Source organism: Arachis hypogaea, chromosome 9 (assembly GCF_003086295.3).
Source record: "Arachis hypogaea cultivar Tifrunner chromosome 9, arahy.Tifrunner.gnm2.J5K5, whole genome shotgun sequence".
In the NCBI taxonomy this organism is placed as follows: Eukaryota; Viridiplantae; Streptophyta; class Magnoliopsida; order Fabales; family Fabaceae; genus Arachis; species Arachis hypogaea.
Genome location: NC_092044.1, coordinates 46,909,133 through 46,931,151, shown reverse-complemented (window position 1 = coordinate 46,931,151; position 22,019 = coordinate 46,909,133). Strand labels below are relative to the sequence as shown.

The window sequence follows — 22,019 nt, the reverse complement described above, 5'->3', positions numbered from 1 at the left end:
AGACTTCAAGAACTATCAACCACCTTGACAAGGACCAAACGTCAAGCTAATGACGCTAAAGAAGCGCTCCATGGGAGGCAACCCATGTTCTATACCCTCACTCTTAAATTTCTAATAGTAGTAATACGGCAGATTTCATGGATTTTTAAATCAATTTTGACAACTAATATAAAGCCCCTCTACATGCAACGTATAGTACATGATAAGTTTGGTGTTCAAAGCACACCAAGTAAGGTTTAGACACACCTTGTGAGGAGACTTTATTTCCCAAACTTGTTGCACCACGTGATCACAAACAAGTTTGGTGTACCAACGTGCATGCATGGGGAGCTTAATTGTTGATTGATTTGCATTCATGGAAAGCATTTAGTTTTTTTTTTTAAATTATTTTTTGTTAGCTAGCTCACACTTTAAATTTTCCCACCAAAAATTTCAATTAAACCATTTGCAATTTTTCCTCGTGTATAGGGAATCAAAAAGGACATTGATGGTACTTGATGGAGCAATTGAAGAAGGGAGATTCGGCCAAGGGAATTTCACACTTGTCTTCATAGGGAATGTCTTTGGAAGTGTTGCCATGCAACATTGGGAGTGGATAATTTTGAAGACCGAACCTAGACCCCCATAAAGGAGGTGATCTTTGTGCTCATTCAATCCCAAAACCCCAACCATCCACTATCAAACAACACCATCAACCCACACCCTTCAATCAATTGCCATCTTTCTATATAAACCCCTTCACACAACCTCTCCACACACACTTCAAATTTTCACCCTTCCTACTCCCTCTTTTCGGGCATATCCTCCACCAAAGGCTTCACATACACCCTCCTAGCCATCTTGAGATTGACCAATATATCAACTATCCTGCATGGCATCATCAAGCTGAAGAAGAACAACATCTACAGGAGCAAACTTCAGCCACCTTAAGCATGCACCAACTGCAAGAGGCTATTGATACCTTATCTAGGCAATGCATGGAAAATCAAGGGGCACAAAGGGAGTTTCAATTGTAATTAATAGACCGCCAAGAAGGATCATTCTCTAGATGGATGAATCAGCAAGAAGAATGGCAGAAACAATTGATGGACCAGCAAATAGAACAAGGGAGACAATAGAGTGAATCCTTCCACAACCTGAATCAAAAGCAAGATCAGCAACAAGAAGCCATCTAAAGGTTAACCAACATCCAAGCACATCAAGGTACACACATCCATGAGATGCGAACAAGCAGATCTTTTCGATGAATACAGAGCATTTTCGGAAGGTGTCTACATGAGTGAGACTGGGTATCATGTGAATACCCAAGCCAGGCTTGGGTAACTAATCGGACAACTGCCTGTTTTGCATCCTGGGATAACAAAATATGAAGATGTAAAGGATGAGTCAGCACGAATGGAGCGCGAAAGGGTAGAACAAAGTCATGAATCAGTAAAGAAGGCATTAGAGGATTGGAAGATAGCCAGAATGAATCGGATGAGAGGAAGCACAAGCGGACAAAGTAAACTTAAAGAGGGCAAGGAAGCAGAAGAATATGAGCAGGCCAATGGTGGACGAAATTGTGATAAAAGAGTTCCAGGCACTGTTAGAGAAGCTCACAACTCCGTTCAACTTAACCAGCAAGTGTACTGGGTCATCCAAGTAATACCTTACGTGAGTAAGGGTCGATCCCACAGAGATTGTTGGTATGAAGCAAGCTATGGTCACCTTGTAAATCTCAGTTAAGTGGATTCATAGGGTCAAATGTAATTGGATTAGATAACTAAAAGATAAATAAAATAAAAAGGATAGAAATACTTATGTAGATCAATAGTGGGAATTTCAGATAGGCGTGTGGAGATGCTAGAATCCTCTCGAATCTCTACTTTTCTATTGCTTTCATCCAATCCTTCTTACTCCTTTCCATGGCAAGCTGTATGTAGGGCATCACCACCATCAATGGCTACTTTTAATCCTCTCGGGAAAATGGTCCTATGCGCTGTCATTACACGGCTAATCGTCTGGAGGCATCACCCTTGTTGATAGCTACATCCCATCCTCTCAGTGAAAATGGTCCAAATGCTCTGTCACAGCACGGCTAATCATCTGTCGGTTCTCAATCAGGTTGGAGTAGAATCCCTTGATTCTTTTGCGTTTGTCATCACACCCAGCCTTCAGGAGTTTGAAGCTCGTCACAGTCATTCAATACCGAAATCCTACTTGGAATACCACAGACAAGGTTAGACTTTCTGGATTCCCAGGATCCTACTCGGAATACCACAGACAAGGTTAGACTTTTTGGATCCCCATGAATGCCGCCATCTATCTAGCTTATACCACGAAGATTCTGTTGGGGAATCTAAGAGATCTGCGCCCGGCCTAAAGTAGAACGGAAGTGGTTGTTAGTCACGCGCGTTCATATGTGAGAATGATGATGAGTGTCACGGATCATCACATTCATCAAGTTGAAGTGCAACGTATATCTTGGAATAAGAATAAAAGAGAATTGAATAGAAAGTAATAGTAATTGTATTGAAACTTGAGGTACAGCAGAGCTCCACACCCTTAATCTATGGTGTGCAGAAACTCCACTGTTGAAAATACATAAGTGAAAGGTTCAGGCATGGTCGAATGGCCAGCCCCCATGGTCTAAGGACTAGGCGTCCAGAGATGTCTAATACACTAGTAAAAAGTCCTATTTATAATAAACTAGCTACTAGGGTTTAAATGAGTAAGTAATTGATGCCTAAATCCACTTCTGGGGCCCACTTGGTGTATGTTTGGGCTGAGCTTGATCTATCCACGAGCTGAGGCGTTTATTGCAGTTGAACGCCGAGTTATGACGTGTTTTGGGCGTTCAACTCCGGGTTGTGACGTGTTTCTGGCGTTTAACTCCAGACAACAGCATGTACTTGGCGTTCAATGCCACTTTACGTCGTCAATTCCCGAATAAAGTATGGACTATTATATATTGCTGGAAAGCTCTGGACGTCTACTTTCCAACGCCGTTGAGAGCGCGCCATTTGGAGTTCCAACAGCATCAGCAGTCCTTTTGTCAGCCTTTTTCAGAGTTTTGCTCAAGTCCCTCAATTTCAGCCAGAATTTACCTGAAATCACAGAAAAACACACAAACTCATAGTAAAGTCCAGAAATATGAATTTAACATAAAAACTAATGAAAACATCCCTAAAAGTAGCTTGAACTTACTAAAAACTACCTAAAAACAATGCCAAAAAGTGTATAAATTATCCGCTCATCACAACACCAAACTTAAATTGTTTCTTGTCCCCAAGCAACTGAAAATCAATTAGGATAAAAAGAAGAGAATATACTATAAATTTCAAAATATCAATGAATATTAATTCTAATTAGATGAGCGGGACTTGTAGCTTTTTGCTTCTGAACAGTTTTGGCATCTCACTTTTCCCTTTGAAGTTTAGAATGATTGGCTTTTCTAGGAACTTAGAATTTCGGATAGTGTTATTGACTTTCCTAGTTAAGCATGTTGATTCTTGAACACAGCTACTTATGAGTCTTGGCCGTGGCCCTAAGCATTTTGTTTTCCAGCATTACCACCGGATACACAAATGCCACAGACACATAACTGGGTGAACCTTTTCAGATTGTGACTCAGCTTTGCTAGAGTCCCCAGTTAGAGGTGTCCAGAGCTCTTAAGCACACTCTTTTTGCTTTGGATCACGACTTTAACCACTCAGTCTCAAGCTTTTCACTTGGACCTGCATGACACAAGCACATGGTTAGGGACAGCTTGGTTTAGCCGCTTAGGCCTGGATTTTATTTCCTTGGGCCCTCCTATCCATTGATGTTCAAATCCTTGGATCCTTTTTACCCTTGCCTTTTGGTTTTAAGGGCTATTGGCTTTTTCTGCTTGCTTTTTCTTTTTCTTTCTATTTTTTTGTCATTTTTTTCTTTTTTTCTTTTTGCTTCAAGAATCAATTTCATGATTTTTCAGATTGTCAATAACATTTCTCTTTGTTCATCATTCTTTCAAGAGCTAACAGTATTAACATTCATAAACAACAAGATCAAAAACATGCACTGTTCAAGCATTCATTCAGAAAATAAAAAGTATTGTCACCACATCAATATAATTAGATTAAATTCAAGGATAAATTCGAATTTCATGTACTTCTTGTTCTTTTGAATTAAAACATTTTTCATTTAAGAGAGGTGAAGGATTAATGGAATTTATTCATAGCTTTAAGACATAGTTACTAACTACTAATGATCATGAAGTAGAGACACAAACCATAGATAAACATACAACATAAAAACCGAAAAGCAGAAAGAAATAAGAACAAGGAATGAATCCACCTTAGTGGCGTCTTCTTCTTGAAGGACCAACAATGTCCTTAAGCTCTTCTATGTCCCGTCCTTGCCTTTGTTGCTCCTCCCTCATTGCTCTTTGATCTTCTCTTATTTCATAGAGAATGATGGAGTGCTCATGATGTTCCACCCTTAATTGTTCAACATTGTGGCTCAAATCTTCTAAGGAGGTGTTGAGTTGTTCCCAATAGTTGTTGGGAGGAAAGTGCATCCCTTGAGGCATCTCAGGATTTCTTGATGATGAGCTTCCTCATGCATCTCTTGAGATCCGTGGAGGATCTCTCTTTCTTGCTACATCCTCTTCTTGGTGATGGGCTTATCCTCTTCAATGGGGATGTCTCCTTCTATGATAACTCCAGCTGAGTAACATAGATGGCAAATAAGGTGAGGAAAAGCTAGCCTTGCCATGGTAAAGGGCTTGTCGGCTATTTTGTAGATTTCATTGGAGATGACCTCATGAACTTCTACTTCCTCTCCAATCATGATGCTATGAATCATGATGGCCCGATCCACAGTAACTTCAGATCGGTTGCTAGTGGGAATGATGGAGCGTTGAATGAACTCCAACCATCCTCTAGCTACAGGCTTGAGGTCCAGTCTTCTTAGTTGGACTGGCTTGCCTTTGGAGTCTCTCTTCCATTGAGCTCCTTCCACACATATGTCCATAAGGACTTGGTCCAACCTTTGATTAAAGTTGACCCTTCTAGTGTAGGGGCGTTTATCTCCTTGCATCATGGGCAAGTGGAATGCCAACCTCACATTTTCCGGACTAAAATCTAAGTATTTCCCTCGAACCATTGTGAGATAATTCTTTGGACTCGGGTTCATACTTTGATCATGGTTCCTAGTGATCCATGCATTGGCATAGAACTCTTGAACCATTAAGATTCTGACTTGTTGCATGGGGTTGGTTAGGACTTCCCAACCTCTTCTTCGGATCTCATGTCGGATCTCCGGATACTCATTTTTCTTGAGCTTGAAAGGGACCTCAGGGATCACCTTCTTCTTTGCCACAACATCATAGAAGTGGTCTTGATGGCTCTTGGAGATGAATATTTCCATCTCCCATGACTCGGAGGTGGAAGCTTTTGTCTTCCCTTTTTCTTTTCTAGAGGATTCTCCGGCCTTATGTGCCGTTGATGGTAATGGAAAACAAGAAAGATTATGCTTTGACCACACCAAACTTAAAATATTGCTCGCCCTCGAGCAATAGAAGAAAGAAGAGAATAAGAAGAAGAAAATATGGAGGAGAAGGAAGGTGTAGGTTCGGCCAAGGTATAGAAGAGGGGGTTGTGTTGTGTGAAAATGAAGTAGAATGGAACGGTATATATAGGGAGAGGGGAGAGGGTAGGTTCGGCCATTTAGGGTGGGATTGGGTGGGAAAATGTTTTTGAATTTTGAAGGTAGGTGGGGTTTATGGGGAAGAGTGGGTGGATGTGAGTGGTGAATAGGTGATTGGGAAGAGAGATTGAGGTGATTGGTGAAGGGTTTTTGGGAAGTGTGACATGGGGAAGAGTAAAATAGGATTAGGAGGTAAGGTGGGAATATAGTAGGTGGGGATCCTGTGGGGTCCACAGACCCTGAGGTGTCAAGGAATTCCATCCCTGCACCAAATAGGCATGTAAAATGCCTTTGCACACCATTCTGGCGTTTAAACGCCGAGTGGTGCACATTCTGGGCGTTCAACGCCCACATGTAACATGTTTCTGGCGTTGAACGCCAGTTTCATGCTTGTTACTGGCGTTCAGCGCCAGTTTTTCCTCTAGGTACATTCCTGGCGTTCAGCGCCAGAATGTTGCTTGTTTCTGGTGTTTAGCACCAGGTTGGTGCTCTGTTCTGGCATTGAATGCCAGCCAGATGCTTCTTGCTGGCGTTGAACGCCAGTCTGTCCTCCCTCCAGGGTGTGATTTTTCTTCTGCTGTTTTTGATTCTGTTTTTAATTTTTATATTTTTTTCGTGACTCCTCATGATCATGTACCTAATAAAACACAAAATAACAATAAAATAAAATAAGATAAAAATTAGATAAATAAAATTGGGTTGCCTCCCAACAAGCGCTTCTTTAATGTCAATAGCTTGACAGTGGGCTCTCATGGAGCCACAAAGGTGATCAGGTCAATGTTGTATAGTCCTAACACCAAACTTAGAGTTTGGATATGGGGTCTTAACACCAAACTTAGAGTTTGATTGTGGCCTCAAAACACCAAACTTAGAGTTTGACTGTGGGGGCTCTTCTTGACTCTGAACTGAGAGAAGCTCTTCATGCTTACTCTCTTTTGTCACAGAGGGATGGCCATGTGCCTTAAACACAAGGTAATCCCCATTCAATTGAAGGACTAATTCACCTCTGTTGACATCTATCACAGCTCCTGCTGTAGCTAGGAAAGGTCTTCCAAGGATAATGCATTCATCATCTTCCTTCCTAGTGTCTAAGATTATGAAATCAGCAGGGATGTAAAGGCCCTCAACCTTTACTAACACGTCCTCCACTATTCCATAAGCTTGTCTCAATGACTTGTCTGCCAATTGTAATGAGAACAAGGCAGGTTGTACCTCAATGATCCCCAGCTTCTCCATTACAGAGAGTGGTATAAGATTTATCCCTGACCCCAGATCACATAGAGCCTTTTCAAAGGTCATGGTGCCTATGGTACAAGGTATTAAGAACTTGCCAGGATCTTGTCTCTTTTGAGGTAAAATTTGCTGAATCCAAGTATCTAGTTCATTAATGAGCAAGGGAGGTTCACTTTCCCAAGTCTCATTACCAAACAACTTGGCATTCAGCTTCATGATAGCTCCTAAGTATTGAGCAACTTGCTCTCCAGTCCCATCTTCATCCTCTTCAGAGGAAGAATAGTCTTCAGAGCTCATGAATGGCAGAAGAAGATTTAATGAAATCTCTATGGTCTCTGTATGAGCCTCAGATTCTTTTGGATCCTTAATAGGAAACTCCTTCTTGCTTGAGAGACGTCCCAGGAGGTCTTCCTCACTAGGATTTTCGTCCTCCTCCTCTCTTGTGCATTCGGCCATATTGATTATATCAATGGCCTTGCACTCTCCTTTTGGATTCTCTTCTGTATTACTTGGGAGAATACTGGGAGGAGTTTCAATGACTTTCTTACTCAGCTGGCTCACTTGTGCCTCCAGATTTCTGATGGAGGATCTTGTTTTACTCATGAAACTGAAAGTGGCCTTTGACAGATCAGAGACTAGATTGGCTAAATTAGAAGTGTTTTATTCAGAATTCTCTGTCTGTTGCTGAGAATATGATGGAAAAGACTTGCTATTGCTCAGCCTATTACGTCCACCATTGTTAAAGCCTTGTTGAGGCTTTTGTTGATCCTTCCATGAGAAATTTGGATGATTTCTCCATGATGAATTATAGGTGTTTCCATAAGGTTCACCCATGTAATTAACCTCTGCCATGGCAGGGTTCTCAGGATCATAAGCTTCTTCAGAAGCTGCCTCTTTAGTACTGTTGGATGCATGTTGCCATCCATTCAGATTTTGAGAGATCATGTTGACCTGTTGAGTCAACACTTTGTTCTGAGCCAATATGGCATTCAGAGCATCAATTTCAAGAACTCCTTTCTTCTGAGGTATCCCATTATTCACGGAATTCCTCTCAGAAGTGTACATGAATTGGTTGTTTGCAACCATGTCAATAATTTCTTGAGCCTCTTCAGGCGTTTTCTTTAGGTGAATAGATCCACCTGCAGAATGGTCCAATGACATTTTTGAAAATTCAGACAGGCCATAATAGAATATATCTAATATGGTCCATTCTGAAAACATGTCAGATGGACATCTTTTGGTCAGCTGCTTGTATCTTTCCCAAGCTTCATAGAGGGATTCACCATCTTTTTGTTTGAAGGTTTGAACATCCACTCTCAGCTTGCTCAGCTTTTGAGGAGGAAAGAATTTATCCAAGAAGGCAGTGACCAGCTTATCCCAGGAGTCCAGGCTTTCCTTGGGTTGTGAATCCAACCATATTCTAGCTCTGTCTCTTACAGCAAAAGGGAAAAGCATGAGTCTATAGACTTCAGGATCAACTCCATTCGTCTTTACAGTCTCACAAATCTGCAAGAACTCAGTTAAAAACTGGTAAAGATCTTCAGATGGAAGTCCATAAAACTTGCAGTTTTGTTACATTAAGGCAACTAGCTGAGGTTTCAGCTCAAAATTATTGGCTCCAATGGCAGGAATGAAGATGCTTCTTCCATCAAATTTGGACGTTGGCTTTGTGAAGTCACCAAGCATTCTCCTTGCATTATTATTATTTTTAGCTGCCATCTCCTTTAGATTGTTCTAATGTTTCTGAAAGGTTACCTTTAGATTGTTGTAACTTAGCTTCTCTTAATTTTCTCTTCAGAGTCCTTTCAGGTTTCTGGATCAATTTCAACAAGAGTGCCTTTATCCTTGTTCCTGCTCATATGAAAGAGAAGAAAACAAGAAAAGAAAGAGGAATCCTCTATGTCACAGTATAGAGATTCCTTTATGTTAGTAGAAGAAGAAAGGGGATAATGGAAGGAGAGGGATGAATAGTCTGTATAAAGAGTAAGGATAGGGGGTGATAAGAGATGAAGAGAAGTGTTAGTAAATAAATAAATAAATAGAAGAAGAGAGAAGAGATAGAGAATTCGAAAATAATTTAAAAAAAAGGGTTAGTAATTTTCAAAAATTAGAGATAAGATAAGATTAAAATTAAAATTTAAAACAAAAAGAATTTTTGAAAAAGAGATGAGATATTTTCGAAAATTAGAGAGGGAAAAGTAGTTAGGTGGTTTTGAAAAAGATAAGAAACAAACAAAAAGTCAAAGAGTTAGTTGAAAAAGATATTAAAATCAAATTTGAAAAGATAAGAAGATAAGAGGTTAGATAAGATATTTTGAAATCAAATTTTGAAAAAGATAAGATAAAAGATAAAAAAGATTTAATTTTTAAATTTAAAATTACTTACTTCACTAATAAGAAACTTCAAGATAAGATTCTAGAACTTAAAGATTGAACCTTTCTTAACAAGAAAGTAACAAACTTCAAATTTTTAAATCAATCACATTAATTGTTAGTGTAATTTTCAAAAATATGATATAAAGATGAGAAAAAGATTTTGAAAATAATTTAAAAAAGATTTTTGAAAATTTTCGAAGAACAAAGATAAAATTGAAAAGATATGATTTTTGACAAAAATTTTAAAAAGATAAGATTTTTTTAAAATTGAAAATTTGACTTGACTTGTGAGAAACAACTAATTTTAAAAATTTTTGACCAAGTCAACCCAAAATTTCGAAAATTATGAGAAAAATAAGGAAAAGATATTTTTTTATTTTTCAATATTTTAATTATGAGAGAGAAAAACACAAACATGACCCAAAACATGAAAATTTTGGATCAAAACACAAGATTCATGCAAGAACACTATGAATGTCAAGATGAACACCAAGAACACTTTGAAGATCATGATGAACATCAAGAACATATTTTTGAAAAATTTTTTATGCAAAGAAAACATGCAAGACACCAAACTTAGAAATCTTTAATGCATGGACTCTAACAAACGAAAAATGCACATGAAAAACAACAAACAACACAGAACAAGAAAATATCAAAGATCAAACAAGAGGACTTATCAAGAACATCTTGAAGATCATGAAGAACACCATGAATGCATAAATTTTCGAAAAAAATGCAAGAAAAAATTTTAAAGCATGCAATTGACACCAAACTTAAAAATTGACTCAAGACTCAAACAAGAAACACCAAATATTTTTTTATTTTTATGATTTTATGATTTTTTTGGATTTTTATTAATTTTTTTTCGAAAATATTTTTGGAAAAACGAAAAAGAAAAGGAAATTTTGAAAAAGATTTTTGAAAAGAAAATTACCTAATCTGAGCAACAAGATGAACCGTCAGTTGTCCATACTCGAACAATCCCCGTCAACGGCGCCAAAAACTTGGTGGACGAAATTGTGATAAAAGAGTTCCAGGCACTGTTAGAGAAGCTCACAACTCCGTTCAACTTAACCAGCAAGTGTACTGGGTCATCCAAGTAATACTTTACGTGAGTAAGGGTCGATCCCACAGAGATTGTTGGTATGAAGCAAGCTATGGTCACCTTGTAAATCTCAGTTAAGTGGATTCATAGGGTCAAATGTAATTGGATTAGATAACTAAAAGATAAATAAAATAAAAAAGGATAGAAATACTTATGTAGATCAATAGTAGGAATTTCAGATAGGCGTGTGGAGATGCTAGAATCCTCTCGAATCTCTACTTTTCTATTGCTTTCATCCAATCCTTCTTACTCCTTTCCATGGCAAGCTGTATGTAGGGCATCACCACCATCAATGGCTACTTTTAATCCTCTCGGGAAAATGGTCCTATGCGCTGTCACTGCACGGCTAATCGTCTGGAGGCATCACCCTTGTTGATAGCTACATCCCATCCTCTCAGTGAAAATGGTCCAAATGCTCTGTCACAGCACGGCTAATCATCTGTCGGTTCTCAATCAGGTTGGAGTAGAATCCCTTGATTCTTTTGCGTTTGTCATCACGCCCAGCCTTCAGGAGTTTGAAGCTCGTCACAGTCATTCAATACCAGAATCCTACTCGGAATACCACAGACAAGGTTAGACTTTCCGGATTCCCAGGATCCTACTCGGAATACCACAGACAAGGTTAGACTTTCCGGATCCCCATGAATGCCGCCATCTATCTAGCTTATACCACGAAGATTCTGTTGGGGAATATGCACCCGGCCTAAAGTAGAACGGAAGTGGTTGTCAGTCACGCGCGTTCATAGGTGAGAATGATGATGAGTGTCATGGATCATCACATTCATCAAGTTGAAGTGCAATGTATATCTTGGAATAAGAATAAAAGAGAATTGAATAGAAAGTAATAGTAATTGTATTGAAACTTGAGGTACAGCAAAGCTCCACACCCTTAATCTATGGTGTGCAGAAACTCCACTATTGAAAATACATAAGTGAAAGGTTCAGGTATGGCCGAATGGCCAGCCCCCATGGTCTAAGGACTAGGTGTCCAGATATGTCTAATACACTAGTAAAAAGTCCTATTTATAATAAACTAGCTACTAGGGTTTACATGAGTAAGTAATTGATGCATAAATCCACTTCCGGGGCCCACTTGGTGTATGTTTGGGCTGAGCTTGATCTATCCACGAGCTGAGGCGTTTATTGGAGTTGAACGCCGAGTTATGACGTGTTTTGGGCGTTCAACTCCGGGTTGTGACGTGTTTCTGGCGTTTAACTCCAGACAGCAGCATGTACTTGGCGTTCAACGCCACTTTACGTCATCAATTCCCGAATAAAGTATGGATTATTATATATTGCTGGAAAGTTCTGGATGTCTACTTTCCAACACCGTTGAGAGCGCGCCATTTGGAGTTCTGTATCTCCAGAAAATCCATTTCGAGTGCAGGGAGATCAGATTCCAACAACATCAGCAGTCTTTTTGTCAGCCTTTTTCAGAGTTTTGCTCAAGTCCCTCAATTTCAGCCAGAATTTACCTGAAATCACAGAAAAACACACAAACTCATAGTAATGTCCAGAAATGTGAATTTAACATAAAAACTAATGAAAACATCCCTAAAAGTAGCTTGAACTTACTAAAAACTACCTAAAAACAATGCCAAAAAGCGTTTAAATTATCCGCTCATCAGCCAACAAGTGAAAGGTGGTGAAGTTCCTTCTTAGTTTACCTTTTTCAAAGCTTTAAATAAGGAAAATCATGTATGAAATAGAACATGCTTCCATGAGTAGTTTAGGAATTTCAATTCTGCATTTAAGTTTCATTGCTTAGGTTAATGGTGCTAGCTTAATGTCTTGAATGTTCACTTTCATCTTTCTTACTTGTATGCTTGTCTCTTTAAGTTAATTAAAAAGAAAATGTTATGAAAAGAACAAGAGTGGAGCTATTTTATGAAGTGCATCCTGAATGTTTGTGGTAGGATGATTAGTAAGCTAAGTTGGTTCACCAAATAAGGAAAGAAAGCAACTATCTATCCTGAGTCCTATGTTTGAGACACACCCTTTGAGACTAACTAAACAATAAGATCCGAATAAGAAAAGAGAAAGAGAAATAAAAGTGAAAAAGAAAGAAACACAATAAGAAACAATGCTAGGCATCAAGGGTTTCAAAATTGAGGCATATGTCTGTGGTGTTTATGTACAAAGGATATACTTGGATGAATAAGCTCTTAGGGGTGCATTATCACTTGGTAACTTGGATTAACTAATCCGGGATTATCAGCTGAAAGTCCACTATTAAGAGTAACCTTTACTACAAAACACTTAGTAACCCAAAGAGGTGCTGGACACCAAGGTCTCAAGAAAGGAAAAATAACAAACCATATACCTGTGGTGTATATGTATGAGGGAAAGAGACTTGAGGAAGTAAGTCCTTAGGGGTGTCTTAACACCTAGCACCTTAAACCAACTGGTTTGGGAGTGTTGGCTGAAAGCTTATCATAAAGAGTCGCCCTCTTACAAAGCACTTAGCAAAAAGAAAAATAAACTTTAAAAATAAAAAGGAAGGAGCAATAAGAAAGAAGTCTCAAAGGATGCAATCAAGAAAGTGACCAAGGAGTTGATAAAGGATTGAAACCTAAAGGGGAGGAACCTAAGTTGCTATGCATGAAACCCCATAAACCAGGAAGTTTACTTCTATTTTATCTTCTTGTTCTTTCATTTCATTCTTCTTATGCTTCAGTACTTGCTTAGGGACAAGCAAGCTTTAAGTTTGGTGTTGTGATGCCAGGGCATCTAGGCCAGTTTCACTGACCTTTTCTTTACTGTTTTAGGGTAGTTTCATGCATTTTCTTAGTGAATAAGGCAAATTTTGGATGAAAATACACTCACACCTTGATTCAAGCAACTATTGTAAACTTTGCATGATTTCATGAGATTTTTGCTAGAATTGCATGATAAATTGATGATGCATAATCTCATGACTTTGGCTAGAGCTTTGATGCACTTTAATTGCTTGATTTCAGGGCAAAGGAAGCAAGGAAGAACCACGTTAGTACTCACGTTAACCTAGTTAACGTGAACACTAACGTGGAATGGTGAAAAACTTGCAACTTTAATGAGAAAAGTGATCACCAATTACGCCTGCGAAGCCATCCAAATATCACGTTACTTGCCACGTTAACTAAGTTAACGTGGTAGTTAACGTAGAAGAAAAAGGAACTCCAACGTTAGTGGTAAAAGTGAACACCACTAATGTTGGAGAACTTGGCAATGATCCATGTTAAGAGTCACGTTAACTTAGTTAACGTGAACTCTAATGTGGAAGATGAAAACAAAAGCCAACGTTAGTGACACTCACTTCTGTCACTAACGTTGGACCAACTAGCATTGCCTACGTTAACTTTCATGTTAAGACCATTAACGTGAAAGTTAACGTGGAGTTGAGATCAATGAGCCAACGTTAGTGACACTCACTTTTGTCACTAACGTTGGGAGATGGCATCACTACTACGTTAAGAACCACGTTAACTTAGTTAACGTGAGTTCTAACGTAGAGAATTTGGGCATTTGGAGTATTAGTGAAACACACCTACGTTAAGAGTCACGTTAGGTATACTAACGTGAACTCTAACGTAGGAACAAAGGGCACTAAGCAACGTTAATGGGAAAAGTGATTCCCATTAGCGTTCGCGAAGGGGTATAAGCCAACGTTATTGGGAAAAGTGAGTCCCAATAACGTTGGCCAAAAATTGAAAAGGCAACCTTAGTGGTGACGTTAAGACCACTAACGTTGGAGTTAACGTGGGTATATAAGGTTGGAACGTTAGTGGGAAAAGTGAATGCTACTAACATTCTCGAACCCACAATGGCACTCAACGTTAATCTCACTAAATACCCAAGCCTAATTCATATTTCTCTGCAAGCTGGGCCCACTAAAGATGAGAACTGCATCAACTCAAGATCCAGAGCCCACATCCAAGACTTGAAGAACTCACTAGAAGATCAAGAGGAGTAGTATATATAGGAGTAGTTTTGAACTATAGAGAAGCTTGGCACATTTGGGAACTACTCTCTATAGATTTACTTTTCTGCACTTTTAGCATGGATTCTTCTTTTCTGCCATTTTTTATTTCTAGAGCTATGAACAACTAAACCCCTTTCATTGGGTTAGGGAGCTCTGTTGTAATTTGATAGATCAATTATAGTTTTCATTCTTCTTCTTCTTTCTTTTCTCTTGATCTTACTAGAAAGCTTTTGATCTTAATTCAATTGGTTAGTTGTCTTGGAAAAGAAACTCTCCATAATTCAATCTCCTTTGAGCCTTGGAAAGGGGATGAGGAGATCATACTAGAAATGCTTTCTCATGTTGGACCAAATTGGGGTCTGGGCGGATATAGTGACATGTAATCCTTCCAACACTTTGATTTGGAAATACATGTGGTATAATTAGTGACCACACTTCATCTCTTCCCATGAGCAATTAAATCAAGGAATTGGGCAATTGTTCAAGCTTAGAGAGATTGGATTGCCAAGGAATTGGGATCCAATCACCTAAGATTGCCAAGGAGATCAATGAATGCATTGATTGAGGAAGAGATGAGAATGAACTTGATCCAAAGAATGCAACATCTCCCGAACCCAATGATTACCCTATTTCTGATCTTACCCATTCTCTTTACTTTTTGCCATTTATTTTCATGCTCATTACCCCAAATACCCATTTAAGATTCTGCACTTTAATTTTTATTATTTACTTTCCAGTCATTTAAATTTCTGCAAGTTCTCAATCTAAATTCTATTTAGCTCAACTAGCATATTCTTCTAACTAAAGTTGCTTGACCAATCAATCCTTGTGGGATTCGACCTCACTCTATTGTGAGTTTTACTTGACGACAATTCGGTATACTTGCCGAAGGGAAATTTGTTGAGAGACAAGTTTTCATGCATCACCCTTTAAACTCTTATTCCGAGTTTTTTCAAAAGGAGTTGTGATTTAGCTTTTCTCATGCTTGACTATATTTACAACCATTATTCTTAAAGTCTTTATTAAATAATTTTTTATTCGACATGACTTTCTCTATATAAAACTTTGAAAATTTTTTATACAGTTTAGGAACTATTTACTTCCAATACCTCGCCAGTTCTTTTACTAGTTTATGAAAATATACTTATTTTAATAAATAAATATATATACATACAACTTGATTTTCTAACAACTTTATTACGAATTTTATGAATATTTTTCTTTGATTATGTATTTAGAAACTCTTCAAAGAAAGGTTTTTGTCTCTTTTCAATTGGTTTTCGTTGATGAACTTCATTTAATTTATTTCTAATTTGAATTTGGTTTAGTATAACACATTGTTTATGTGATTGTTCTTTTAAAAGTATACCCTTCCTTTTAGGAATAAACCGATTCCTTTTTAAGCTTTTCACTTCTTTAAATTATATACTTGGTTCTGTTTTTAATTATTCTTTTACTGTTATGAACATCACCATTAATCTTAGTTTTCCTTTTCTTGTGAATCTCATACTCATCCAAGTCATCCTGAATTTGTTTCAATCTAGTGCACCGTTTGTCCTCTTATTTGACTTTGTTTAGTCAAGGGTTTTCTCTTGAAAATTCTCTATTGATTGAGTTGTCTTTCCTTACGAGTTTTGTATTCTCTTGGATCAATTGAAAGCTTGTTTGATATCTCATATCTCATGGGTCTTGTTTGAACTCCCTTGATTTAAGATCCTTTCTCATATGGCTTGATTTCTTTTTCAGTACACTTTAATATTCTTGAGTGTCTCTAGATAATGACGATTTCAAGTGTATTCTTGAAGTTTTGATGTGAATTTTTTTAAAACAAGTTTTAGATTCCCTTCTTAAGAAATTTTAAATCGATTTTTCTTGCTTAATTGCATCCATAGCCATTCATTAAATTTGACAAAAATTGCTCTGAAATTGGCATGCACTATCTTACACGAAATTCTGAAAGTTTCCTTATTTAGTAGAAATCTGTCTGTTGCAACGCAACACTTATTTTCTTTACTGATCTATAAGCAAATTTTACCTTGGAAATTTATTTTCTAAATGGAGTTTGAATAAGAACCTTGAAAGTTTATGTAGTTTAAAATTTTGCCCCCAACTTTCCTTCTTTTTCCAACAAAATTTAATTTCCCTCCAACTTTGTTGCGATTCCATTGCACAATTTTATTTAATTTAGTACCTAAATGTCTTTTGAGAATTGTGCAAAACTAATCTGGTCTTAACGCAATTGACCATCATTTTTCAAACCTCACGACTTCTGATTTTGCATTTCTATACATGGAGAACACAATTCCTCGATAAGCTTCGAACTCGTTTTGCTATATTATACCTTATCGCATTCTTTTGAGATTTTGTTTAGATCTTTCTGAAGAAGTTGATTGATGCGTCCTTAGCCTAATTCTATCTACAACCAATTTTAAATTTTTTTTTCTATGAGAATCATTTTTACTTTTACAAGTACTTCTCTACATGAACTTTAAAATTTCTTTATATGGTTTAAACCTACATATTTGCAATATACGTCAACTCTTTTACTGATTTATAGAAGATTTCACTTTTGATTCTTTACTTAAATGCAACTTGATTCTTACCAATTTTATTGCCTTTTTTACGCATATCTTTATTGGTTATGTACCTAAATATCTTCCAAGACTCTTGAAGGAAAACTTTTGTTCTTGTTCCAAATAACCTTCATTTTACAACCCTCATATAACTCGTTTCAAGTTGAATATGTTCTGATGTGACGCAAATATTTATACTCCTCTTGGTTCTTCTGAAAATATTTCATTCATATCTTTTCTTTTTCAAAGATAAAATAATTTCTTCTTACGTTTTTTCATTTCTCTGAGGACATGTTATTCAGTTATGTTCTTATACATTTTCTTGAATTCGGTAAACGACACCATTGATTTTGATCATTTTTCTCTTGTAAATCTTATACTTTGATTCAACTTGACTTTAATTCTGAAAAATGCAAAATTTTCTCTCATTGTTTCTATTGAAGTTCTTTAAACTCTCAGTGCGTCTGCCTCTTATTCGTAAACCACCGTTTGAATCCTTCAGAACGTTTATCCTTGTCATTATACTTCTCCTTATAAATCTTGTACTCTTTGATATCACATTGAAATTATTTGAGTACGACACCGAAACATGGATCTTTGAAAATGTTAACTGCTCCTTTTAATTAGGCAGTTTTGGCTTTAATCATTTCTCTTCTGTAAAATCTCATACTTTCTCAGCTCGATTTGAATTTTTTTTCTAAGCTAATATGCTAGTTTTCTTGTTATTGATCCTATTGAATTTTGTTGAAATCAATAGTTATCCTTGTAGCTGGCAATTGATTCCTTTTCGGCAATCTTCATTACTTGCCTATGCTTGTCTACTTGCAATCTCATCCATTCTTTTAAATCATTTGAGTATTGTCCTCGTCGTTTGTCATTCCTTTCAAAAATTTTATGTCCTTCTGAATAAATTCGAGGTTTATTTTAATGTCACGTGCGATCTTAGATACGGTAAATAATACGTTAGTTCTTAGAACACGATTAATGAACACGGAAAGTGAAGCTTGTAAGTATACGACGTTGCAGGGAGTTGTGGAACCTTGTTTCACGTGAAAGAATTTTGTTGATATTAGGCTTATGACCGGTTGTGGGTTTCCAAAGTGATTAATGAGATTGAGAACTTTCGGACGAGTCGTTCGATAAAGTGTAGTTGGAAGTTGTGATAATAAGGCATTTTAAAGCCCTTGGTATTGACACACTATAACCTGTTTATTATTGAACCTATCTAGTAACATCTGCTTTATACCACACTTTTTCCTTATATTTAAGTCTTATCGCTTATTCGGTATTTATATATATATATATATATATATATATATATATATGCCAAGATTTCTTGCTTTTCTAAAGTATTCAAAAGTTAAGCATTAAAACTATGAAGTATCTTGTGTATTACTCTAATTTTCGAGAACGAAAATTTTTATAAGTGGGGTAGGATGTAAGACCCTGGATTTTGGGAAATTAAATAATAAGTTATTGTATGATTTAAAATATTTACTCAAAATTATATTTTCAGTGAATTTTATATACTATATTTTGAATAATTAGTTTTTTAACCTTATTCTATAAACAAAAGAAAATTAATTTGATTATCTTTATTGAATTAGTATATATTTAAAAATAATTTACAAGTTGATAATAAATTGGTATTTTAAAAATAATTATTTTGTAATTAATTTGGTTTCAGATTTATACTCTATCCCTTAATTTTATTAAAAATCCCAAATTTTACCATTATTATAATTTCACAATCCTAATTTACACTTACTAACCTAAACCCTAACACACAATGCCCACCCTCTAACCCTAATTCAGTGCCGCCTTCCTTCACTCTCATCTTCCTCACTATGCGACACACACACACCATGGGAAAGAAAAGAAAAGAAAGAAAGGAAAAAAAGAGAGACATAGACCCGAGAGAAAGTAGAGATCAGAACAGAAGGAAAGGAGGGGGGACTTTGCCGCCGCCGATCTACCGCCGGGCAGCTGCACGCGAGGAGCCTGGTCCACTGCCGCTGTCTAACATTCTTCCATCGTCATCACAGCCACACGCAAGGAAGCTTTGCCATCACAAAAACCCAAGATGGAGAGGAGAGAACGCGAGGAGGAGCCGTTCACATCGGTTGCTGTGACCTCGCCGTAAGGACCCCTACCGCCGCGCACCGCCATCGTTTGTGGAGAAGTCACCATCAAGCCCAAGTCCAAAGGAGAGAGAAAGAGGCTATCACGAATTAGAACAGAGAAAAGGGAGAGAACCATTGCGAAAGGGGAGGGGGAGGACGCTGTCTCACCGTGCGCCGTCGTTGCAGGAGCCGACCTCGTCGTTGCCGCTGCAATCTCCTCCCCCGGCCGTGGTAGTTTTGGTTCTGTTCTAGCCATGGTTGTCGAGGAATACTATTGAGGTAGTTGAGGTTTTTCTGTCATCATCAGAACTGCTACGGATGTTACTGTCGCTCTGTTTCCCACGATTTCCCTTATTACAGTAAGCATTTCTATTCGGAAACCCTTACATCTAGTGTATATATGTTATATTAAGAATTTGGTGAAACTCTGAGATGTTGGTTATGTAGGGTCGAGTTTCGGGTCTTGCATGTTGAGTTTTATGGTTGTCGCATGTAACACCTAGCTGCTGCGTCGTCATCGGAGCTCTCTGCCACTGTGCGAATCGTTGAGAGTTGTCACCAGAGCTGCTATGGTTCCATTCTCTTGTTCCTCTAGTAAGGCTAATTTAGTTGTACCCTATGCCACAATAATTTTTCATTAATCAACTCTGTCCTACTTTGCAAAAATGTTCCTTCACATCCTTGCTCTGAACTATTTCAGTTACTGTTGTTGGTTGGTGCCTTTGTGGGTGTTGCCGCTGCAAAATCTAGTTGGGGTTGACGCCGTTGTTTTTGAGCTGAGCGAAAGGAGTTCAATTGAAGCGTAGGGTTCGGATTTCGACTATTTAAGGTAGGGTTTTTCATAAAATTTTATTTCCATTACAGAGTTGTTATAAATAGATATTCAGGTAAAAAATATATTTATGTGAATACGTTTGTCTTATGAATGTGGCTGTTTGCTGGTTTGAAATACTGATTGCTGAGAGGTGTGTGGTTGATGATGAAAACTTGATTGGTAAAGTTATCTGGTTGAATATTATGAAAGGTAGTTTTTCTTGGTTTTGGAGTTAAGTTAATAATGTAAATGAATCGGTTTTGAGAATAATATGTGATATGAAAATAAATTAATTCTGGGAGCGGTTTGATTTCGAGTTGGTCTGATTTTATAATTGATTTAATATTTGAGCTGGTTTGATTTTAAAAAGATTTTTATTATTGGAATTGGTTCGATTTGGAAATAATTTGATATTGGAACTAGTTGAATTTTGGAAAATGATTGAGATTTGGAAATGGTTGAGAAAAGGTTTGAGAAATGTTTGGATGAACCCGAAAAGGGTGGCAGAATTCGAGTTTTAGAGGAGATGCTGCCAAAATTTTATAAAGCTAGAAGTTTCGTTGGAAGTAGTTATTTTAAAAAGGTTTAATTTTAAGCATTATATTGTTTAAGATTACTTTATTTATCAAAAAAAGAATTATGTTTTGAATTGGGATTGTTAATGAACGGAATGGAAAGAAGGATGATGATGATTTTCTTTGAAATATGGTTTCTAAATGAATTTGAAAATGAGATATGGATTGATGAATGATGATGATGTTGAGAATGTTGAACTTATGAATTTGGAAATGAAATATGGCTTATGAATTTGAATTATCTGAGATACGAGGTTCCCTGGATAAAGTGTCGTGGCTTGCCACCACGTGTACCAGGTTGAAAACTCGATACTCTATTGACCATATGACGTATGTGTGACCGGGCACTATATAAATTCCTGGGAATGTTACCCCTATTGAGCAATATTGATTATTTGAGAAAAAGCTATGCATAGACTCTTGGGGATGCACGTCGGGGGACAGTCTAAGGACAATTCAGACTTGTCGGGTTGGCTGGATAACCGACAGATGAGCCACATCAGCCAAAGGACAGGCATGCATCATATGCATTTGTATACTTTGCTTGGGTTTGAACTTGTTTTGGTTTGCCTAATTGTTAAACTGTTCTTAACTACTACCTGAACTATTTGCTGTAATTGCTAACTAAACTTGTGCTTTCTTTATCTGTTTTGCATGTGTTTGTTCTGGCGTGCTACCTTTGAGAATGAGCTTTGGTGCTGAATTGATGATTGTGTTGATTGATTTTGTGGTTGGTCTCAGATTAAGATTTTCTTATAAAAAGAAAGGGTTTGAATTTTTGAAATATTGAATATTGTTTCTTTAAAAAGGTTTTGAACGATTAGTTATTGGTTTTAAAAAAAATTCATAAGGCAATGATAATCACTGAGCTTGAAAACTGTTTTCTTATTAAATATCTTCTTATGACAATTCTGAAACTCTGTGGTAAGACCTTGTGGTTAGGTTCTCACCTCCTACAGCTTTACCTTTTCAGGAATCAGATGAAGAACTATTATGAAGAGTTATACTGCATTTTAGTTTATATGATATTGTATTAATTATATTATTTATCTTCCCTTGTCTTTGTTATTACAATTCTGTAAGAGGGATAGGAGATTTGTGTTTTATATGTATATTATTTTATTAGCTATTAGGTAAGAAATCTTGTATATGAATCTATGTGTTTGGGTTTTTTTAAGATAAAGTATTTATTTTTCGGTTTTCAATGAAATTCGCAATATGATGTCGAGTCACAGGCTTCTATTTTAATATTAAGTATATAGAGTAGTCGTAATACTTCTTGCTATCAGAGTGGCGCAGCCGAAAGTGTGACAGTCTGGTAGTGAAGGTGTTACAATTAAACCATCTTCCACTAAATATAATCTTTTCTAACCCCTCATGAATCATCAGCTGAACCATAGTAGAAGGAAAAGAAACATTGATAATGTATATATATACCCCTTCATTAAATTAACAATGACATACATATATATATATATATATATATATATATATATATATATATATATATATATATATATATATCCATTTCCTTGATAAATATTATGACACCTAACCAGGATTGCCTTGCCAAATCATCACCAAATTCA

General features: G+C 36.9%; 1 long non-coding RNA gene across 2 annotated transcripts; it reads left to right on the top strand.

The window, feature by feature from the left end:
• Nucleotides 1–18,684: 18,684 nt before the first annotated feature.
• Nucleotides 18,685–21,635, top strand: LOC140175320 (uncharacterized). 2 transcript variants are annotated; one of them, XR_011865720.1, is made up of 4 exons: nucleotides 18,685–19,400; nucleotides 19,489–19,635; nucleotides 19,742–19,870; nucleotides 21,404–21,635. It is a non-coding gene; the product is annotated as an uncharacterized lncRNA (long non-coding RNA). The 2 variants fall into 2 exon arrangements; XR_011865721.1 differs by having other exon boundaries at nucleotides 19,742–21,160.
• Nucleotides 21,636–22,019: the final 384 nt, after the last annotated feature.